This window comes from Mustela nivalis (genome assembly GCF_964662115.1).
Source record: "Mustela nivalis genome assembly, chromosome: 8".
NCBI classification, from domain to species: Eukaryota; Metazoa; Chordata; class Mammalia; order Carnivora; family Mustelidae; genus Mustela; species Mustela nivalis.
This window is the reverse complement of record NC_139027.1, coordinates 17,257,113-17,279,457: the sequence shown is the minus strand read 5'-3', so window position 1 is coordinate 17,279,457 and position 22,345 is coordinate 17,257,113. Positions and strand designations below refer to the sequence as shown.

The 22,345-nt window shown below is 46.2% G+C and overlaps 1 long non-coding RNA gene across 1 annotated transcript; it reads left to right on the top strand.

The window, feature by feature from the left end:
• The first annotated feature begins 112 nt into the window (after positions 1-112).
• Positions 113-18,522, top strand: LOC309871366. The gene is made up of 3 exons (XR_014315241.1): positions 113-268; positions 5,595-5,733; positions 16,549-18,522. It is a non-coding gene; the product is annotated as an uncharacterized lncRNA (long non-coding RNA).
• Positions 18,523-22,345: the final 3,823 nt, after the last annotated feature.

The window sequence follows — 22,345 nt, the reverse complement described above, 5'->3', positions numbered from 1 at the left end:
ATCAGATATAGATTTGTGTTGCCATGTAAATGGAATCACACAGTTCGGTAGATGGAACCCGCCCCCCCTCCCGCCTTCTCCATGGTTTTGCTTTCTGAGGCTTTACTATCTGTAGTTTCAGCTGGGGTCTGGAAGCTGATAATCCTTCTGACATGTGTTAGAAGGTCAATAATAGCTGAATGCTACATCATAACACCTACATCTCACCTCACTTCATTTTGCCACATTATCATTTTACCATCTTGTATCAATCATCACAAGAAGAAGGGTGAGTACAATACAATAAACTATTTCATATTGAGTGTGTGTATATGTGTGTGTGAGAGAAACCACATTCACGTAACTTTTTATTATGTATGTATAGGGAAAAAACCATACTATATGTAGGTTTGGTACTGTCCATGGTTTCAGGCATCCTCTAGGGGTCTTAGAACACATCCCCTGCAGATAAAGGGGGGACTACTATATGTATCTTTTTGTATCTGACTTTTTCACTCAATATTAGTGTCTGTGAAATTCATCCATTGTCTGTAGCAGTTTTTACACTATTGTATATGATATTCCATTGTATGACTACACCATGATATAGTTAGCTTTTCTACTGTTGAGAGACATTTCTAGTTTCTAGTTTTTATCTAGTAGGGATAGTGTCCCTATGAACGTTTTTTATACATTTTATTGTACAACTAGCTAGACATATCTATTAGAGTAAAATTGCTAGGTCATGGGAATGCAATGTTTAGCTTTAATAGATAGGATAATTAAGACTTTCTAATTCTTCTGGAGTCAATACTTTCAGGTTGTGATTTTTTTAAAAACAGAATTTGTCCATTTCATCTAAATTATAAAATTTATTGGCACAGAGTTACTTAGAGCATCTTCTCATTGCCTCTTTGATAATTGTATGAATTTCTAGTGATGATACCTTTTCTCATTAGTGATATTAATAATGTGTTCCTTTTTTCCCTTGATCCATCTTTCTAGGGATTTATAAATTTTATTAGTCTATTTAAAGAACCAATTTTGGGTTTAGTTGGTTTTCCTCTCTTCTATCTTTTTTCTATTTTACCTTTTGCTTATATCTTTATCATTTCTTTCCTTCTAGTTTATTTGCCTTAATTTTGGTATTCTTTTCTAACTCCTTGAGGTAGTCATTTGGTCATGAATTTTCTGCTTTTTTTTTTTCTAAAATATACATTTAAGGGTGTAAATTGTTCCTTTAAGCCTAGCTGAAGTGCTGTGCTACAAATTTTTGACATGTTTCTTCATCAATATTATCCAGTTCAGAGTATTTTCTAATTTCCCTGAATATTTCTAATTTCTGATTTGGTTTTTGAATCATAGGTTATTGAGAAGTGTTATTTAGTAATTTCCAAACATTTGAGGATTTTTAAAGTGTTTCATATTGATCACTAGGATTTTTTTTCTCACTCAACTAAGAGGACATACTCTGTTGAAACTTCAACCCTTTGCAATTTATCGAAATCTGCATTATGATTTAGAATATGGTTTATTTTGTTAAATATCCCCTGCACACTTCAAAATAATGTCATCCTGCTCTTGCTGGGTTCGGCATCCTACCTATGCCAACAAAGTCAAGTTCGTTTCTCATGTTGTTGAAGTCCCCTTTCTCTTTACTGATTCATTGTCTGATTAGTCTGTAAGTTGCTGAAAATGGATTTGAGATCTTCAACTATGCTATTGGATTTACTTGTTTTCCTTTTAGTTCTGTCTGTTTGGGCTCTGCATGTTTTAAGTTTTGTTTTTAGATGCATACACATTTCAGGTTATTAAATCTTTCTGCTGAATCGAATTTTTGTTATTGTGAAGTGCTCTGCTTTATCTCTGGGAATACTTCTTGCCTTAAGGTCTTGCTTTGTCTGATAACAGTATAGATAAGCCAGCTTTCCTTTGGTTAGTATTTCTGTGGCATATTGACTCTCAACGTTTATGTGTCCATCTGCCATAAGCAGCATATAGTTGGGTCTTTCTGTTTTGTGTTGTTTTTTCCATTCTGACAGTCTTTTAATTTTAATTGGATAATCAAGTCTACTTATATCTAACAAATTCCTGATTTTTTGGTGTTAATTTTATTGTCTTAATATTTATTTTAAATTTACTTTATGTGGTTTTGTTCTTCTTTTTTTTCCATTGCCTTCTTTTAATAAAGTACTTTTCATTATTACAATTTCTTCTTCTATTAGCATGTTTGTTATAAATTATTTTATTATTTATTTAGAATTACCCAAGAGCAGTGGTTGGCATACTTTTTATTTTCTGGGCAGAGACAGATAGTAAATATTTTAGGTGTAGACGGATATGCATAGTCTCTGACTCCCTTGTCCCCCTCTCTCCTCTTCTTCTTCCTTCTCCTCCAACTAGTTTCTAAAAATGCAAAACCATTCGTAGTTCCCAAGCTGTATAAAATAGGCTGTGGGCTGGATTTGGGTGTGGGTAGGATTTGGATGTGGGTAATAGTTTGCCAAACTCTGCTAAAGATATGCCATATGCATTCACAGGATCTATTCTTTGGTTAACAATTTTGTGGACAAAATTTTTGGTTAATAATTTTGTGGACAATTCATGGACCTTACAACACCTTAATTCCATTTACCCAATTCCATTCTTCCTTTTATGCTATTTTGGTCATGTATTTTACTTCTCTATGTATTTGAAATCCCACAAGACATTATTATTTTTACTGTTTCAAAGATTTGCTCTTCTGTTTATCATTTCTGGTGCTATTTCTTTTTGCATTACTTTTCTTCCAAGTAGGATCACGTCATCAGAATAACTTCCTTTAGTATTTCTTTTAATGTGTGAATGTTGACAATACATTTTCTTATTTTTTATTTGCTTGAAATTTTTACTCATCTTCCTTTTTAAGGGTATTTCTGGTGGATATAGAATTCTAGACTGACAGCTACTTCTTTCTGCCCTCAGCCTTTTAGCTCTGTCATTCTATTGGCTTCTAGCTTCTATTGTTGTGTAGAATGGGTCTTATGATTTCGCCTATTGAATTTTTTTCCTCCTCTGGCTATTTTAAGATTTTTATTTTTATCTTTAGTTTTTGATGTTTTAGCATAATATGCCTTTGTATTCTTATCTTTGATTTTATGTGTTTGGGTTTGTTGGTGCTACTTGAATCTATATATTCTGCTCTTTATCTCTTTGAATACAGATTCTGGTCCATTTCCACTCTGCGGGGATTCAAGTTCCACATATGTTGGTTCTTTTCACTCTGTCTCTTAGGCTGTTTTCCCTGTTTCTTTTCCTGTCTCCCTTTTTGTGTAGATATGTGTCTAATCGTTTTTCTTCTGTTTCAATTTGATTATTTTTCTACTCACCTATTTTCCAATTTACTAATCCTCTTTTCTGCTGTGTCTAACTGCTGTTAAACCTATTACCTATTTATTCATCCTTAATTTTAGTTATATTTCTCAGTCCTAGAATTTTTGTTTGCTTCTTTTAAAATAGATTCCAGGTTTCTATCCATCTGTTTGTTTGAACATCTTAATCCTAGGTTTATGGTCTTTGATAACTACAGTACCTAGATCACCTATATGTTTATCTATAGTTTCTCTGTCTCTCTTTTTTAAATTTGGTTTTGTTTCCTAGCATGCTGCATATTTTGATTGAACACTGGATATTGGGAATGAAGAATGGTTGAGGCTCTGAATAATTTTGCCTTCTTTTGGAGAGGATTTTTTTCCTCCTCTCCACCCAGAATAGGCAGAACACCTTGATCCTGTCAGGAATTGAGATATTTTGAAGTAGGAGTTTAGGCTTTGTGAGGGCTGGTCTCTGCCTGGCTTGTTCTGTCTCTTAGGATATAATCCTTCGTCTGTCTCAATAAAAACCCAGGTTATTTACTGAAACTTCTCCTCCTTGGTGGGCCCTGAACATCAATATTTTTTCTCCTTAGCACTTGGAGACTGCTCATACTCTGACTGGTTTTTCAACCTTTTAGAAGCTGTTTACTGCTTAGTTTCTTGGCCGCTTGCCTATCATGTGGAAAGCTTAGGAATGAAAAAATTCCTTGAGGGGAAATCAAATGAGAATGCCTGGCTTATTTCTATTTAGGCTCTTTCTTCAGGATAAGAGTTCCCTATGTTCTGACTGCTTCGGTAGATTTGCACTTCAAATTTTGGCTTCTCAGACCACTTGGGCTACTACAGTTCTAGACCAATGTTTCTCCTCTGTCTCATTGATACCCCTTGAGAACTGGCAAATGCCTAGAAGGGAAAGCATGAAGGAGATTTCGGTTTTACTCTCTGCCTTTCCCTTTTCTCTAGAATCTTGGCCTCTAAAGTCCTAGCTGCTTTTACTCTCTGATGACTTTTAACAGCTATTTTATGCAATATATTTAGCTTTTACAGTTGCTCTTGGCCAAAGTCTCCAGAGATTTATTTGTTCGTTTGTTTATTCATTTTTCAGTTTTGAGATTCATATTTTATTTACAAGTAAATGAAGAATGTCTCCTGTAAACACTAATTTGGGACAAGAAGAGCAATCTAAAGTAGGTGCTGGCTCCACAACACTGTGTGAAAGGAGGCTATGCCCTGTTCTTTTTGAGCAATGATTTTGCCATTAATAAGAGGGAAAAAAAGACATGTAATTTCTTCATGTTGCATGTGTGAAAGAATTCAAAATAAAAATGACTTTTCAAATCTCTACAGTCCCTAGTCAAATGTGTGAAATGACCAGGATGTCACTTTTGTTCAGTGAGCGCCGCCGCTCCCCAAGAGCAATAGCTTCTGAGAAACTGACCTAATCTTCATCAACAGTGTCTGCTTGATGAATGGAGAGACCCTGATCCTCCAGAGCTTGAACTTCCAGCTTCTCAGCTTCTAGCTTGGTCTGCTGTTCTACCCTTCATTCTTCTAGGGTCTCATCATCAGACACTTGCTGGTGGGGTGTGTCACTCTCCTTTCCGAGACTATATCTCCTAGGAGGACCACATTTTCTCTTCTGACCACAAAAATCCCTTGAGATATATCACTGTATTTTTTGCTCACATGAATGGGCTCCACAGTCTGATGTAACACTAAATTAGCAAACTGATCAACACTTCTTATAAAACTGATAAGCGTCCTTCCTTCTTAAATCAGAACCAAGAGCTTCTTGTCGATGTCCTTGAGGAGGCTGGTGGCGCCAGACACAGAGTTCATTCTGGGCTGAGATAGGGCTGTTGTATATCGCCTTGGTGGGCTAGCATGCCCAACATCTCCTTCCTTTCACCATAGTTGTGCCTGGGTGGGACCCAGACAGAAACCTAGAATCCAGACCAGGAACAGCAGGCTGTCCCAGCTCTCAGCAGCTGAGGTCAGCTGGAAAATCCTCTAGAGATTTATTTTTAAAAAGTGATTTTCAGGACATGTCCCAAGGCCATTGCACATTTAGCTCTATCTCTTGAGTCTTTTTGAGACATCCCCAACCAAGGGCTGGCAAGGTCTTTCGGCTTCTTCAACATCTTCAAAAATAAATTATTGAACTCTGTTGAATATAGTTTGTAAGTATTAGCTATTTTACATTTCTAAAAAGATTTTATTTATTTATTTATTTAAGAAAGAGAGAGAGAGAGAGAGAGAGAGAGAGAGAGAGGAGCAGAGGGAGATGGACCAGCAGACTTGTGCCTGAGTGTGGAGCCTGAGGTGGGCTCGATCTCACAACCTGGGACCATGACCTGAGCTGAAATCAAGGGCCAGACACTTAACCAACTGAGCCACCCAGGTACCCCAAACTATATTGTATTTTAAAATTGAGATTAATGTGCCACGTATGATCATTCTCAATCAGATCACTCAGTTTACCTCAAGACTGATTCTCTGTGGAATAGTTTACTGTCTTTCACTTTATATTGTGAGGCATTCCATTCAAATTTACACACACACACACACACACTCACTCACTATACATCATGCCTCCTTTGACCCTCTGGGAATCCTGACCCGAGGTGATATTCGGACTCTATTGTTATGTTGCAGTACAACCGTGGTTGAAGCCTCTTTCAACCCCTAGTCCTCCATTACTTAATTTAGAATGTGAGGTAGGAGTGGAAATTGGGATGGGACCAGGCCGGCTCACAGGGTCCTTGCAGCTCTGGTGGTTGATCTGTCTTCTATGCTTTGGTTTGGGGAATCTTTTGACCATAGAGCTCCCTCTTGTCTAAGTCATCTAGTCTCTTGGTTAGGGGGACATTTTCTCTGGGCATTAATGGACAAGCTGGGGCCCTGGGTCCTGGGCCTCTCAGGGAGCCACACCCTTGTGTGAATAACTGAATGGAAGAAAACATCCCATGTTATACCCAGTCTCCCCAAATCTGCACCACTCAACTGTCTCAGCCAGGAATACCGCATTGAGAGGTAATGGCTTCTCAAGCTTGTTCCACATGTCTCCCTCCTGTTCTTCCTGAATCTGCCATCTTGTAAAAAATAAAGACGATTAACCCTTCCTTTGCCCAGAGGTAGTTTTAATGTCTTCAGTGTCGGATTAGTCCCTGTGCTTCCCCAGATCCTGTTTCCTCCCTCCCCTGCCCAGTTCTGTATGAGGGGACACGGACCTGTCCTGGCTGCTTTTCCAGGCTCCCCCGACAGAGGGCTCCTCTTGGGTTAGGTCAAAGAGAGGCCCTGGAGGAAGATTGAAGGGAAGAAGAAGGGAGAAGCCAGCACATTTCTCTCCCTTTTCCTTTGCCTTGAGTTGTTTGAGTCCTTGGCAGAGCCTGCAAGTCCCATGGCCCAGCTTCTCAGAGACTGACTTCCTGTGGTTCACAGTCTCTGCTGAGTGACCCCTGCCCCCAGCTCAGGTAACTCTGTGGCTCTTCTTAGTCCCTTCAGCTGAAGGATGGCAGTAGTCTCCTGTTGCACTCCTCTCCAGGGCACCTTACTGTCACCATTACTTTCCCCACCTCCCCGTCACGCGGAGCACCGCTCACTGTTACGAAATACCCTGTGTACGAGTACTTGGAGGGCTTGCTGTTTCTTGTTTACATCCCAACTAACTGAGTTGCTAAAAACCGTACTTCAAACGTCTTTTCCCTTCCTGTGTGTATAATCTAGGCGCCGCCGAAACACATTCGCCTTCATTTCCGTTAGCACCTCCTGAAGTAGACAGAATTCATTCGCTCTTTTATTCATTCAGTCAATATTTGGTGAGGCACGACTCATATCCCCTAGCCAAGTACTGTGCTAAGGGATGGAGCAGTGAACTAAACAGGCAATGTTTCCGACCTTGTGGAATTCATGGCTTTGTAGGCAAGCCTCGAACCCCTAAAATAAAGTGTGTTAAGAATGAGACACTATCGTCACACACAGACTTAGGGGACAGAAAGAACTGGGTTTAGTTCAGCCCTGCTACTTGATTCAGGTTAGATAAACGCGGGCAAGCCGCTTTGCCTTCCTATGCCTCGGTTTTCTCTTCTTTGAAAGAGCACGTGGTGTCCAGTTCATGCCTGCCCCGGCCTCTTTGCATGCTCAGTGAGGACGCTGGTGTTACTAACTTCATAGGCCTGCTCATGATTAAATGTGTTGCTTTTAGAGAAAGAGACAGATGAACCAGAAACAAACTCCTGTCAAATATTTATTTTTGAAAGCAGCTTTCAGGGGAGCACACATTCAGCACTGCTGAGATTCAGGTTGGAGAGGTGAAGTGGAGCTAGAAATGCGACAAGATGGGGTGAAGTCCCAAGACTGGATAGAGACAGTTGCTGGGAAGAGCACCGAACAAACTTCAAATCACACCCATGGCCGTTTCTGCTGGCAGCCAATCAGTAGCCACGCTGGTCTGCCGGCAGGTGCAAGTGGGGGCCCTCCTTTCTGCTTTGCTTGATGAGACATCACTCCCTGTAGTAGGGGCTCACTGCCATGCACCCCTGTTACAGGTCCTCTGTATTTTTCTTGTTATTGCTGTGATCATAGCCGTCATCGTCATCACATGATTGCTAACGCTTGTGGAACTGAGTCCCCCTCACCCCCCGCATCCCCGCCCCACTATGTTCCAGACATGACGCTATGACTTGTCACGGCAGAGTCTGCAGAGTAGCTTGGTCTTGTGCTCTGGCTAATCAGGCGTGTGTGTGCACGTGTGTGTGTCTGTGTGAAAATCTGCATGTGCCACAATAATTTAAAGTCAAGGTAGGACATTTCACATCACCAACAAGTTGAAGTTAAGCTGGGCAGATGATAATTTTAGTATTAATTGTGTTGCGAGTTTTTGAAAATTCTGATTTCCACATTAAGTTAGAGGCACACGTGTCTTGGTTATCGTCCACGTTCAGAGGCTCAGATTCATCACTTGTTTTTCACCCTCATTCTTGAGGCTGCATGTGGCAAGTCTCATAGGGCATGGTTCGCGGCTCTGAACCCATGTTTCTGCCATCCCTAGGGCTCCCCGGCTTCACCACACTCTGGGGCCTTCTGTTGGCTCTACTACATCTTTAGATCCAGATTTAAATGAATCATTTGCTTACATTTCACTCACAATTTTTAATCATCCTACCCACGATATTCTAATAGCATTAAATAACTACAAAATCTAATAAAAATCAGTCTGAACCTCATTAGAATCTCATTAAGAATAGGGTTGTTCCATTTGCTAAATGGTCGGAGATTATTTTATCCGGTTTTGTTTTGTTTGCATTGTCCAGGAGAGCAGGGGGATAGATGGAGTCATAGAATGTAGCTTCACACACTCAAAAATTCGTTCATCCACTTTCTGGGGTTTACGGGTGAAGAAACTATAGTTCAAACAAGGGAGGGGGCTTTTGCAAAGTCCCACCTGAAATGTGTGGCCGTTGAGAACAGGAGCTCAGGCCTCCTGCCCCTTAGTCTAGCGTCTCCCCTCCAAGTTCCGGGCTTTGAGCCCAGGCACTGATTTATGGATTTGAGGAGCATGTCAGCTATTGAGCAATGACTCACTGATCAGCCAAGCGCTCTTTCACTGAGCAGTCTGGAGCCTCCAGATGGACACCAGGAAGTTTCAGAGATGCAGAGGGAATGAGTCCTGCCCTCTGGAAGGCTGAGAATCCACCAGGGGTGTGGTTCACGAGCAGATGAAGAGCTGTTGCCTCTGGAAATGCTGGCCTGTGCTCACAGTGCTCACCCCATCTCTTCCACATCAGGACGGGGGTGGCATTCCTCCCAGTCCCGGACAGTCCCACAAGGAGAGGTACGGACAGAGGCTTCCCATGGCCCCAGTGCTGAGACAGGCAGGAGCTATTTGTCTGTTTTAACAAACAACATCTCCAATAAAAGGACTCATTGGGAGGACTGAGTAGTTCACGGGCAAAGAAAGAAAGGAAGAGGCTCAGGCAGGAAGTCTTTTATGATCTATCAGTGCACAAATACTGGCATCTCTCTTTCTTAAAAAGAAAAAAAAAACCCGCAGTGCTAATATGAATAATTATGCCAGCTATTGCATAGCACTTTGCAGTTGAAGACGTGCTTTTGAATGCATTCTGTTATCTCATCGCATCGGTGGGAGATTGGGGAAGGGGAGAGCAGAGGGGGCTGGCACCTCTGGGGACGCAGCAGCCTCTTTGTGCCTGGGAGTCCAGCCTGGCACAGTGGGTGGACGCTACGTCGAAGATATCTTGCTGTGAACGTCCCCTCGGAGACGCCCCCGTGAGCTGCTGTTTTCCCATGGAAACTCGAGCAAGTCTCTCCAGGTTATAAACTGGACTCAATTCCTGTCCTGCCTGGAACCACACTTCTTGAGCCGAATCCTTGGCGGGTGTTGAATGTCCTTCCCGGCCCTTGCAGGCTGCTCAGGGAAGGGCTGGGCGCCGTGCTTGTGCCCGTGGCTGCTGGGAGAGTCCTCCTTCGCCACAGCAGGGCCCATGCTGGGACAAAGGTGCTGCCACAGATGGGACCTTGCCAGGTGGCACAGTCCTGAGATTTCTTGCCCTAATAGGCCCTTTAGACACTGTGGGTGGCAAAGGTGCAGAAAGGCTGTTGCCAAATTAGGAGCACGTGCAGGAAAATGTCACTGTAAAACATTTTTCCAGAACTCCCTGTCTCCTCTTGCTTTTCCTTCTGGTGGCAGGAAAAACAGCAATGATAACAAAAACACAAACACCACCCCCAGCTCTAGCCATCTTTAACCTTGACAGTCGAAGGTGGCATGATTTTTTCTGGTCTAACGGGTACCCCTCCCCACATTCCAGCAAATAAATCGGCTAAAGTACATATTGTCCTGCGGGTCTGCGACTCCAGTGGCTTCTTCTCCTTCCTCCTCCTGCCCACTTTCCTAGGAGGGTCCCTGGGGGCAGGAGATGAAGAGGGCGTGGCCTCTTGGGCCGCCTGGACACATCTGCAGCCACTTCTAATTGACCACCTTGTGCCATGCTGAACACCTTGCCCAAGAGCCAGTTTCTCTGTGGGCACTCTGGTTTCCCTGAGATCCGCGCTGGGAAGTCAGGAGTAAGCTGCTGTGTGCGGGGATGTCCCCGCACCCCTGTCAGGCTGACCCTCCCAGTCTCTCTGCCGCCCACAGCGGTTTCAGTCACTGGATAGAGGCAGCAATGTCTGACCTCCTCGCCACACATCTTCCTCTCTCTTCCAGCCCCGGGAACGCGCACTGAACCATGTTCTACTTCATTTTTCAGATAGTTGGAAGCCTCTTCATGAGCTTCCCTGGTTCTCTGCCCCACGATTTTCTTTGAGGCCTTTTCTCACCTTCGCTGGACGACAAACCTCATTGTCTGGCCAGGCAGGAGGGAGGCACGGAAAAGAAAAAAACTGGGGTTCCTGAAACCGTATTGGAAACCATTTCCAAAAAATCATGGTGCTTTATAAAACCAATGTCACATGAATTGACGAGCCCCTGGGACAGAGTAATTCTGTCACATTCTTTGGGTCAGGTCTCTACAACCCCATCCTTGTCTGGTCAGGTCTCCTCCCTTCTGCATGGGGCCGCCAAGCCCTGTGAGAGAACCGCAGGCCTTGGGGCACTTTTCCGCCCTCAGTTTTCCTTATGGGCCCCGCCCACCTCACACAGAAGTCTGCCAAAAATTGGGCTGGTGAGTACTCTGAATAGAATTTTGGCAAGTGGCTAAGGTTTCACATTTACTAAATTTCTGAGTCTCTCTTTACATGTACTCAAACTGGGAGTCTGGAACATGCACCCTTTGGATACATTTTTTTTTTTTTAAGTAAAATAACATTTTTTTTTTTATTTGGGGGGCAAACCTTTTGCCAAACAGAGAGAGCCAGAGGTGGTCTGCACTCTGCAATTTGTGCACCCCTCGTCATCTTTTAGAATAAAAATGAATAGTGGGCAGTAAATGCCATGGTTTTCTGAGACTCTGTTATCTTGGGAGACTGGAGTAGGGAGAGGGGGGTTTGGGGGGCTTTTCTTTGGGATGGAATGACACAATTTGTTAACCTGCCTCCCCCCGCCACCCCAAATCTCTATGTATTCCAAGGTTGGCAAAGGAGAATGAGGTTTGAGTTCTAATAAAACGCACTACAACTTGAAGCCAGCTTGTCGGTGTGTTTGCAGAGGGCGTGTGGAGTCAGGAGAGAGTTCAGTTGGGCGTATGATGGGATGCTGTGCTGTCAAGTTGGTGCCCGCCCTCGTTGTAGCCTTCTTTGCTCTTTGGTGTCCCTGAAATGAGGACTGGGTATTTCACCCTTGGTTCTGGTGTTGTCCACCTTGGGTCTCGGCTTGTCCCCATGGGAAGTCATGATAACTGGGCCATCACAGCATCCATCTTTTCCACCATAAGCTAAACCCCAACTGACACTAGTTTGTTTCTATCGGCATCACCCCCATCTTCCAAAATGATTGGACAAAGCCACATGTGAAAAAATTCTACTAATTCCTACTCTGTAGCCCGTGTCTACCGCCCACACTTCCCCCAAGGCTGGGGCCCTGTGGCAGGGAGAAGAGGCTGAGTCATTGCGTCGTTCGTAAACAGTGAAAGTTGGAATTGTCTTCGCCTCTGGAATGGGAATCCTGAGAAGTTTTCCTTTCCGCCTAGCTTTTCTGGTAAAATAATGAAATGATGTGATTGTGCCTCAGAAATCTAGAAATAGGCCATCTTTCCTCAATGGGCAAATATTAAAGTTAATGCTGAATTTTCAGAAAAATAAACCTTGGGAATGTTTGTGCAGATTTTTATTGGGCAAAGCCAGTGTCTCCCATTAGCTGAGTGAGGATGATGGTGGGAATGGTGGATGTTGGGAGTGAAATGTGGGTGGTCAGACCTGGTCAAGCTTCTTCCTTCCCTTTGTCACTCAGTTTGGACACATGGAGCTCCAGTTTCCTGCTTTCCTAAAGCCCGGAGACTGTCCGTCGGGTCTGCGTGGCTGGTAGGTAATGGCTGAGTTGTCTCACCATCTCTGCTGCGGTGGAAATTGATGGACATGCCACCTGACTGCTCGGTAGGAATGTTTTCCCCCATGTTGGGGGCTAGCTCACTTGCTACCCTGGGTCTGGCCGGCTCTCCTCTGGCCAGGGGGATAGGAATGGTTTGTGTTTCTATATGTGTGCAGGTGGAAACAAACCCATGATTGGAGAAAAAGTTGCTCAATCCAACCGTTTTATTTATACGGCACCAAATGTCCAGAATCATCTGTGAGGTTTTTTTTCCCCCCTCTACTTGACAGCGTTGGCTTATTGTTTGGGCATCCGAAGGCACAGGGATAAGGAAATGCTTCAAAAGCTCCAAAGATCTGCCTAGGTTATCTCATCCATACCCAGTGCCTTTAAATGCCGCCTCTATTGTGACAGACCCTAATTTGCATCTCTAGGAAGGACTGTCTCCTCTATCCAGTGGCCTCTGGGGGGGGGGGGTGTTACACTCACATCTTAAACCATCGGTGTCTCTAATTGAGCTCTTGATGTTACCCTACACTCATTTCTTCTCCACTCTTTCTCCCATCCAAAGACGGCGCTATCATTTACCTAGTTCCACAAACCAAATCTGGGAGTCGTCTGCGATTCCTCCTCTTCTTCATACCTTCATTAGTGAGGCCGGTTGCTTCTACTTCCAGAATTGAAGTGAATCTCCTCCCTTCTCCCCAGTGTGACTAGCATCAGCCTGTCTGTGCCAGTCATCCCTTGCCCTGATGTCCGCCAATGCCTCCTAGCAGGGCTTCGTGCCTCTCCTCTTGCTTGGCAGTCATTGTGCACGCTGCAGTCTTTTCAAAACTTTAGTCGGATCCCATCACTCTCTTTTCCAAAACTTTTCGCTGAACTCTGTTACACTGAGAATAAAATCCGAGCTCCAGGTGGGTTGGGGTGCCGGAGAAGGGGAGAGAGAGAAGCAGGCTCTGTGCTGGTATATGAATTGTATGTCGATAAAGCTGTTAAGATTGATTACTTGAATTCCTGCGAGAGCATCCATGGCTCTTTGATGAGCACCTGACCAAGCAGGCCAATCAGAGTGGGTTCCCATCAAATGGTAGCTTTGATTGGACCCGGATAATAGCTCCTCCCCTCTCCTTCTCCCTCCCCACTTCCCCCCTCTCCTCCCTTCTTCTCTCCCTCCCTCCGCTGCTGCTTAAATATATTCTCAGCATTCTTCTGGGAACCTTGACCCAGAGCCAAATTGGACATGACCTTTATCCTCAAGGAGCTAGGTTTGGTTGGGAGCAAAGTAGGGTGGAAAGGAATATGCAAAAGTGTGCACGGTCAGGACCCAGCCTAAGTCACTGAGCACAGAGATGGTATTGTGGGGATTCTGGCAAGAGAAATCATCTCTGTGTGGAGAAACATCTTTTGCTGCAGCAAATATGGTTTTATTTCTTTATTCTTGTATGAATTCCACAGACAGTTACTGTGCGCGGTGCTGGGGACACAGAGATAAATCAGAGAGTGTGTCCCCAAGGGGTAGGTGGGGCGTATGTGCCAAGTCTGGTGGCCCTGCAGCCCGGTAGGGCTGGAGGCTGAGGGAGACCCCAGGGGGGCTGTTCAGGGGCAGGTGCGGAGCTGCCTTCGAGGTTAGCAAGTGCTGGAAGGCTGAGACTGCTTGGCTTGGCAAAGCCGCTCAGAGGCAGGTGTTTTGCAGAGAGCACAGATTGGGGCAGGTCACACAGCCTCCCCGAAATGGCCTGGCCTCAGAGGCAGGTTAGGGGTGTGAACGCCCGAAGGGAGGGCAGGAGTGGCTTTGAGTCCGGATGGGCTCCCTCTCTGCGGCAAGGTCTTTCCTCTGGCATGGGTGAGATGCCCCTGCTCCCCACCGCCGAGCTGGTGGCTGCTCCCCGGTGTGGAGGGCTGGCCACGAGGTCCCTGCAAGAGAGCAGGCTCTGCGGGAAGTCTGGCTGGCGAGCTGCCTGGCTCTGTGCGGGGCGTTTGCCACTAGAGGGAGTGCCTCATCGTTTTCCTTCCCCAGCACTGGGCTCCCAGGGCTGCAAACCTGCCTGGGATTGGGGGTTCCTGGGAAACTCCTTTGCTCTTTTCTACTTAAAGATTTCTCGGAAGCAGCTGGATTCAAGAATCCTTAGCATTGTTTGGCAGGAATTTGCAGAATGCTTCAAGTAGGGATGCAGCCTCAGGCCTCTTGTAGACCTTGGGCGGCTTTGGCAGGGATTCTGGTCTCCGGTGAAGCTGTCCTTTGTTCCCAGCACTTGAGGACTTGAGAAAAGCTGGGGACCTCAGTTCTGTTTCCCTGTTGGGAGTCTGGTCTGGCCCTCAGAGCAGCAAAGGGGAGGCCCATGGGTCCTGGGCAGTGGCTCAGCTCTGTGCCACCTGGAAAAATAGTTTAGTGCCTGGTGGGAGGGATGAGGATGGGGAATCAGGTGAGGCCAGGCTGGCAGGACTTGGAGCTGTTGTCTGAGACCCGGAGGCAGGATAGCTGACTCCCAGTACCTCGAACATGGTGCTAGTGGAACGGATGGGCACTGTGGAGTGGTCGGACCCCGAATCTGGGCAAGAACAGCCCTGCTGTGGCTTTCTTGGCATGGCCCTTAGATAACAGCCGATGATGGCTTGTGGATGCCCCAAAGTCTGGCAAGAGAGACTCCTCCAGATCCCAGCTGGGCTGGCTTCCTACGGCGACTGGCTGATGGCTGCTGCCTTTAGAGGCAGGGCTAGGACGGGATGAACAGGGTGTCCCAAGAATAAGCCCTTGTCCTTGGCCACCACTGACCTTGTCACTAAGATTTTGGACCACATCCTAAACCTCTTTGACCCAGGCCCTGCTAAGGGAGTCGGAGGCTTGGAGTCCATTTTCACCCTCCAGCATTGACTCCTGGGTCTTGTAGATAGTCCCTGGGCATAGGTGGCAGGTGTGCAAGAGAACAAAGTGGGGGACCACATGCTGCAGGAAGCTGGTGTACCGTGTGCAGCAGGAGTAGGTCAGCGCCGGCCTGCCGAGGCTCCTGTCACTGCTGTGGTTAATGCTGGTGATTACCATGGTTACCCGAGGCTGGAAGCTCTGAGAGTCGAAGGCAGAGCAGGAGAAGGATGTCCTCTCCCTGCCACATGGCTGCCTCGGCCTCCCTAGGGAGGAGTCTCCTGGCAAATATAAGAGCCTGACCCAAAGAAGTTATATTGTCAGGGTTCAGCTGATTCGTGTAATCATCTATCACCAAACACTGGGGCCTTTGCAGGGCCCTGTCCTGAGCCATTCCATGGGAGGGAGGCGAAGGAGGTGTCCTCAGTTTGCTCAGTCTTAGGGACAGGTCCTCAGGAAGCTCGGAGTTAGAGGAAGGAAGCAGTAGGAGGGACAGGGGCGAATTCCGCACAGACTCTCGAGGATCCGGGCTCTCTGGGCCTGTGCTCGGACCCTCTCCAACTGGGGTGCTGGCTGGGGAGGCAGGACACCTGCTCTGCCTGTGGTTGGAGGCACCAGCTCCTGCCAGGTCCTGCTTCCCCATCTGCAAAATGGGGTTAATGGTTACTAATCCCCACCTACTCCAAGTCTGTGGGGAGGATTTTTTAAATGAATAATTTTGTGCATTGAAATGAGACAACAGATTTCAAGTCTTTGGAGAAAAGAACTTATTCATTATTATCAAAGACTCATTGAGCAGAAATTCCATTTATCTCCTTTGCTGCCTCTCCAGCGCTGCCTGAACTGAGAACCACATCACCTCAAGGAGATGGTGGGGCGTGCACAGCTGCTGAAATCCTAACCCTGGGGGTCCCCGGGGGCTGAGGGAGGCCAGGTGGGGGCTTCCTCTGAGCGGGGAGGGGATCCCGGGACCAGGACACGAACTCCAGGTCCACATGGCACAGCAGAAGTCTGAAGGTTCTCAAGCATGGTGTCTAGCCTGTGCTGTGAGCTGGGGAGAAAGGAAACAGGAGCAGGTGCGTGGAGGAGGCCTGCTTCAAAGCTCTTTCTCTTTGGTTCATTATCATTACATGTTCATTTTAAAAAATGAGAAAATACAGATATGCAAAAAGAAAGAGCCAGAACGAAGACAAGAAAATTAAATCACTTATGTTAAATTAATTAAATTCTGATACTCAGTTCTGGTAAAGTGTATAACATTGAAGGTGTCTGCAAGCGTCTGAGAGAATGAATGAACTCAGATGACTGTAAGCCGTCTGATAGATATCTCCCAGAACTTTTTAAAAATAAAGATCTTTTTTTTTTTTCAGAGAAGTTTTGGATTTACAGCAATATTGAGTGGAAGGTACAGAGGGGTCCAATATCTCCTGTGCCTACGTGTGCATAGCTTCCCCGATTACCGACATCCCCTGCTAGAGGGGGACCTTTGTGCCATCAGTGAGTCTCAGGGACATGTCATTATCACCAAAGCACACGGATTCCGGTAGGATTCCTTCTGCTGTTATATGTTCTATGGATCAGGACACGCTCCCACCATGAGAGTATCACGCAGAGTATTTTCACTACCCAAAAAACCCTCTGGGCTGCCTCTGTCAGACATATCCTCTTCCGGATGGACATTGAAACCCTCCCTCCCCCCTTGCAAGAATGTGTATGTGTCCTCACAGTCGGATTCTACTATGCACACCGATGTGAAACTTGCTTCCCCTCTGAGAAATGAGATGGGGAGAGTAAGTGTGGAACAGCCCCTTCTCGATAAGGTGGACTTGACGGCTGTGTTATGCAGACCAGATGATGAGGCTGACGGAAGGAAGAAGGAAAGAACCTGAGGAAGGACAGAGCTCCTCGACGGCTGGGCGGGAGAGGACGCCCAGAAAGGGGAGTGAGTGGTGGGACGGAATGTCCTTTGGTAACACGGTGCAGTCCTTACCACCGCCCTGCCCGTAGCTGTGCTGGCCCGCGGTGTGCTTCTCAGTCACGACTTCCTTCTCCCGAGCTCCGTGCTCCTTGAAGGAGGTCACTCACCGAAAAAGAAAGGATCCTGGCGGGGTAGGGAGATGTGTGTATTTGTTGATCAGGCGAGCTGTCCCAGGGCTTTCCGCGTCCCTAGCAAATCAGCAGGTGTGCGCTCGTGGGTCCGAGGACCCCCCTGCCTGTGGGCTCAGGAGAGAGCCCCATAACTCTAAGCCTCTGCTTGTCTGCATCGCTTCCTCTGCCGGCCTTATCTGTGCTGACAGCTTCTCCTTTATCTCTGAGGGTCTGGATCCCAAGTCCTTGACCACTGGGCTGTGCTTGAAGGGCTCTCTGCTTCCTCACGAGGCCTCTGGTCTCACACGTCCTATCGGCACGGTCCAGACCCATACATCGGCTGGCGCTGCTGGCTGCGGAGCGGGGAGACCGCGGGGCTCCCCGGCAGAACGCCAGCCCGCCAAGCAGCCGGGCGCAGGCACCTGAGCACAGAAGCCCGGCACACTGCCCTTTTCCTCCCGGGTCGGAGGGGACTCCGGGCGTGTCTCACTGAGGGCAGCAGGCTCCAGGCTCCCGGCAAAACGCACGCCTGACATCTCCCTGGAGGGCGCGGCTTGGCACACCTGTTGTTGGTCACCCAGGACGGAGTTGGTCACCCAGCCACGGAGCCGGCTCTCGAGGAAGATGAACTGTTGGATCCTGAAAATTTTGCCTCCCGAAGCCTCTGCCCTTCGAGTTCTTCTGCGACATCCTATGCTTTTTCTCCCTCAGGGGATGCGCCCGAGAGCTCTGCCATTCACCCCGTGATCATCACGTGTCCTCCTGGCCTGGCCAGTGCGGGTGGCAGGGAGCTGCGAGGGAAGGCTGGCTTGTTGGTGAAAGGCTGGGGCCAGGGGCCTAAATTAATGAAGAGAAACCAGTGGGGACACATGTGAAGTTCTCAGGGAGGCCTTTGCTCCCCACAGGTTCCACGCACGGCTCTGTGCACACGGAGGGCTCGCCGGGCCATCCCACTTCTCTCTGCATGAAGCCCATCTCTGCTGCACTCCAAGGAACCTCTGCTCCTCGCTAACCACAGCGGCTGGCCCTCCGTCTTCAACCTGAGCCCCCGCCTTCCCTGCTCACCAACTGCCACCTGGCCAGCCTGCAGCTGCCCTCCCAGCCAGAGCTCCCGCCTGCCCAGCTGCGTCCAGCAGGTGCAGAGGGGGCGGGGCCTTCCCTGCTGGGCCCACCCCCTTCCTGCTCTTCAGAAATCCAGCTCTTTAGAGAAGCTTGGAGGCCACTCTCTGAAGTGGCTTTCTTTTATCTCTCCTATGTCATCTACACTTTTTTTTTTTTTTTAAATAGTATGTATTTCAGTTTTCTTATTTTTTTGGTCTCTTTGTTTACTTATCATCTCTCTCTCTCTCTCCAAGTAGCCTCCAGGAGAGCCGGGACAATGTATGTCAATTTTGTTTATCACGGTGTCCCCGGTACCCAGTGGGATGCAAGGCGTATAATAAGTGTTCTGTAAATAGTTGATTGATGAACGGTTTAGCCACACATGTAAGAATGTCTTGACTCTAGGTGACTTTAAGCTCGATCTGAGTAAGACATATGAACTGTCATCCTCCGGTTGATGCTTGCTCAGAGCGAGGGAGAGGGCTGCCCTACTCTGCGTACACAAATGTTGTCATTCTGGAGCTCTTAACGTGGTGCGGGGTTTGGAGGAAAAGTAGCATGTTAACAACATGTCATGTGCCCGGAGGAGATTCCGACTTAGAACCATAGGCTTTGAGGAAAATAAACTCGGGCCTTTCACTGGGGAAGGGAAGGCTCAGGGATACCTACAAGCTGTCCACAGGTGTCTGAGGCATTGGCATACTGTGGAAGGAGAGGACTTATCCTGTGTGCTTAGAGGGGGCTGCCTGGAAGGCAGTGATCTCTCCATCACTTGGAAGTGTTATTAGAAGCTTCTCTTGGTAAGCATGTAGGATGAGATGACATTTAAAATTGCTTTTAGTCTGAAGGGTCCACATATCTATCATCATTTTGAAATGTTTTTGTTGGGTTCCTCTAGCTGGCCTGGGGTAGGTTGGAAAGGCAGACTATTCCTATTCCTTCTTGATTCCTGAGGTAGTTTCTGGCCCTATAAGAGTGTGTGTGTGTGTGTGTGTGTGTGTGTGTGTGTGTGTATGTTTGTGGTGGATTGGATTCTTGTTCATCCAATATGTTCACTCAATATTCACATTTTCTTCCTCCACACGCTGGCATATACCTCATTGCCTCTCTCCCCTTGGGCACAGCCATGGAACCAGTGCACAGAAGTGGGAGTACACCAAGGCCTTGAGTGTTTGTTTGCCCTCTGGCACACTCCCGCCTCCTCCATGACATGAGCGGACCCTGAGTAGCCACAGTTCCAGAATGAGGAGACATGTGGAGAGCAGACCTGACCCCAAGCACAACTGAGTCCAGCCAACCTGCAGACGCTTTACGGAGAAGCAGTGAATGTCTGATGTAAGCCCCTGAGATCTGGGGGCTCTTTGTCACACAGCCACATTACAGAAAACCTGACTGACCAGTGTTCATGGTATTCTTTACAGGGAACTTCTCCACTACTCAGGTCCTTGCACAGAGGGCTTCAGGTCTGGGGTGCCTGTTCAATGGCATGTCATTGAGGAGTTAGGGCTTAGTAAATACGTCTCTGTCCCCTTTAGACTCCTTTCCCTGACCTCTTCCTCAAATGTGTATGTCCCACATCGACAGGACAATAAACCATTCTTACAAAATTCCACCTTTTCCTCCTCTACCAGCCACCTCGGCAGGCTCTCAGAGCTGTCTGTCTCTGACAAGGGCTATTTTCATTGTGGGAGGATCTCAGCTTTATGGGGGACGACGCAGGGGCCTCTGAAGCAGCAGCAGGATGAGAAGGAGCCACCAGCAGGGCCCTCTGGAAAGATGGGAAGAGGCAGGCAGCTGAGTGCTCTGAGGATGTCACAGACCCAAACCAGGATGTTCTCTGTGATGTCAGGTGAGCAGCGACTTAAGTGCCTCTACCTTGAACGTCCCCAGCACAGGCATGCTGAAAGTGGCTTTTAAAATGCCTTTGACTCTTATCTGTCTTGCATCATGCTCTGAAATGAAATCTCAAACACTTTAGCGGGGTTTGATGCAGAGAACGGTAAGGCTTAGGCAGAAAGAGAACGGGAGTCAAAAACCCTGGAGAAAAGCATGAATGGGCTTGGAGAGGACAAATAAAATAGCAGAGACATTTATACGGGTCTCCCTACCTCTCAGAACAAAACAATTATGCGATAAGAGAGGCATGGATGGGAGGAAATTCTTTCATTTTTCACATTGCAAGCTGGAGAGACCCAATAGCCTGTTTATGAAGAACAATAAAGAAGATACATGAACTCAGTAAAGAGGTTGTTACAAATATATTGGGTGCTTTTGAAAGGCCAGGGTTTTCTCCCCGCTTTTGGATAAAGCTGTCAGCTAAGTGTTAAAAGATTTTTTTTTTTTTTTTTGCTTGTTGTTGTTGTTGTTTTTGTTGTTTTGTTTTTTTGGTTTTTTTCAAAAAGCAATAACAGACACTAGCAGTTTGCTACAATTGGCAGAAAGAGTTATCACTTTTATTTAGGATTTGGAAATGCAATCAAAGAAGGGCAGATTGGAGTTTGAATTAAATGAAGCTTAAACAGCAAAGAGAAAAATCTCTGCTGGTCTTTTAAACAAACAAACACAAAAATTACAGCTTCTTATTGTTAATTTGAGCTATAAAAAATTTGACACTCGTACTTGGTATAATAGTGCCAAGCAGAATGGTTGCTACTTTTTTGTGTTAAGTACTGAATGTTCTGATAACTTTAAAAAGTAAAAACCCATGGTGTTTGGAAACTCTTTAGTGGGACCTAACTTATTTCGTGGGAAATTACAGTCAAGACTCATTCTGTTGGTTTTTGCGGAAATTATTTCCTCCTAGGCTACTTTACATAGACCAAAAAGTTGGGAGCATCATTTCTGCTTAGCTATCTTTTCCTATTTGTTGTGTTTTATAATTCCTGAATACCAAACGACCTCCCAAGGTTATGGAAACTATGACTTGCCCTCACATAATTATTTCCATTTTTTTAATTCATCCTGATGAGAAAGTTTTATATTATCTAGGACCTTCCTTATCTAGATCACAGTTCTAAGAATCAGAATAGAAGCATAAAGTCCCCCTGAGAAGATAAAAGAGATGTCACAGTGGTTGCTCCACATCTCAGGCATTTTAGCTGTAGGTCTCTGGACTCATTCAAGATTCTTAAATTGCAATAAGAGCAGCAGGCTGATTTTAAAACCCAGAGTGAACTAGAAGTAAAGAGAGGTCTTTTTATGGGCCAAGATCATGACTACCAGAGATGATAGTAGACTGGTGGTAATATGAGACGGAAATACTACAAAACAGGCACAAGCCTGGAGGACCCATCAATTTGGCTTGATTTAGAGAAGGGATAAATTCTTTCCCAAGTATGATGGTTAATTTTATGTGTCAACTTGAGGGACCATGGGGTGCCTGGTTATTTGGTCAAATATTATTCTGGATGTATTCTGGGCATGTTAAGGTTTAGGGAGGAGATTAACATGGATCAGTAAACATATGGATGATTAAAGCTGATTACCTTCTTCAACATTGGTGGGCCTCATCCAATCAGTTGAAGGCCCGAATGGGACAAAAATCCTGACCCTCCCTTGAAGAAGGAGGAACTGTTTTCTTCCTGTCTCTGAACTGAGACATAGACCTTCTCCTATCTTTGGGCTTGGACTCAAAGACTGGAACTTATACCATCTGCTCTCCTATTTCTCCTGTCTCTGAACTGAGAGACCTTCTCCTATCTTTGGGTTTGGACTCAAAAACTGGAACTTAGGCCATCTGCTCTCCTATTTCTCTGGCTTTTGGTCTTGGAGTGGAACTATACCCATGGCTCTCCCCTGCTTGTCAACTTACAGATCTTGGGATATAGCCTCTATAACTTCATGAACCAATTCCTTACAGTTCCTTATAATACCTCTGTCTCTATCCTTATTTCTCCCCCTCTCTCTCTCTTTTTATCATCCTGGTTCTGTCTGGAGAACCCAGTCTAACAAGCCAAGCCTTGCTTGGGTCTTGGGGTT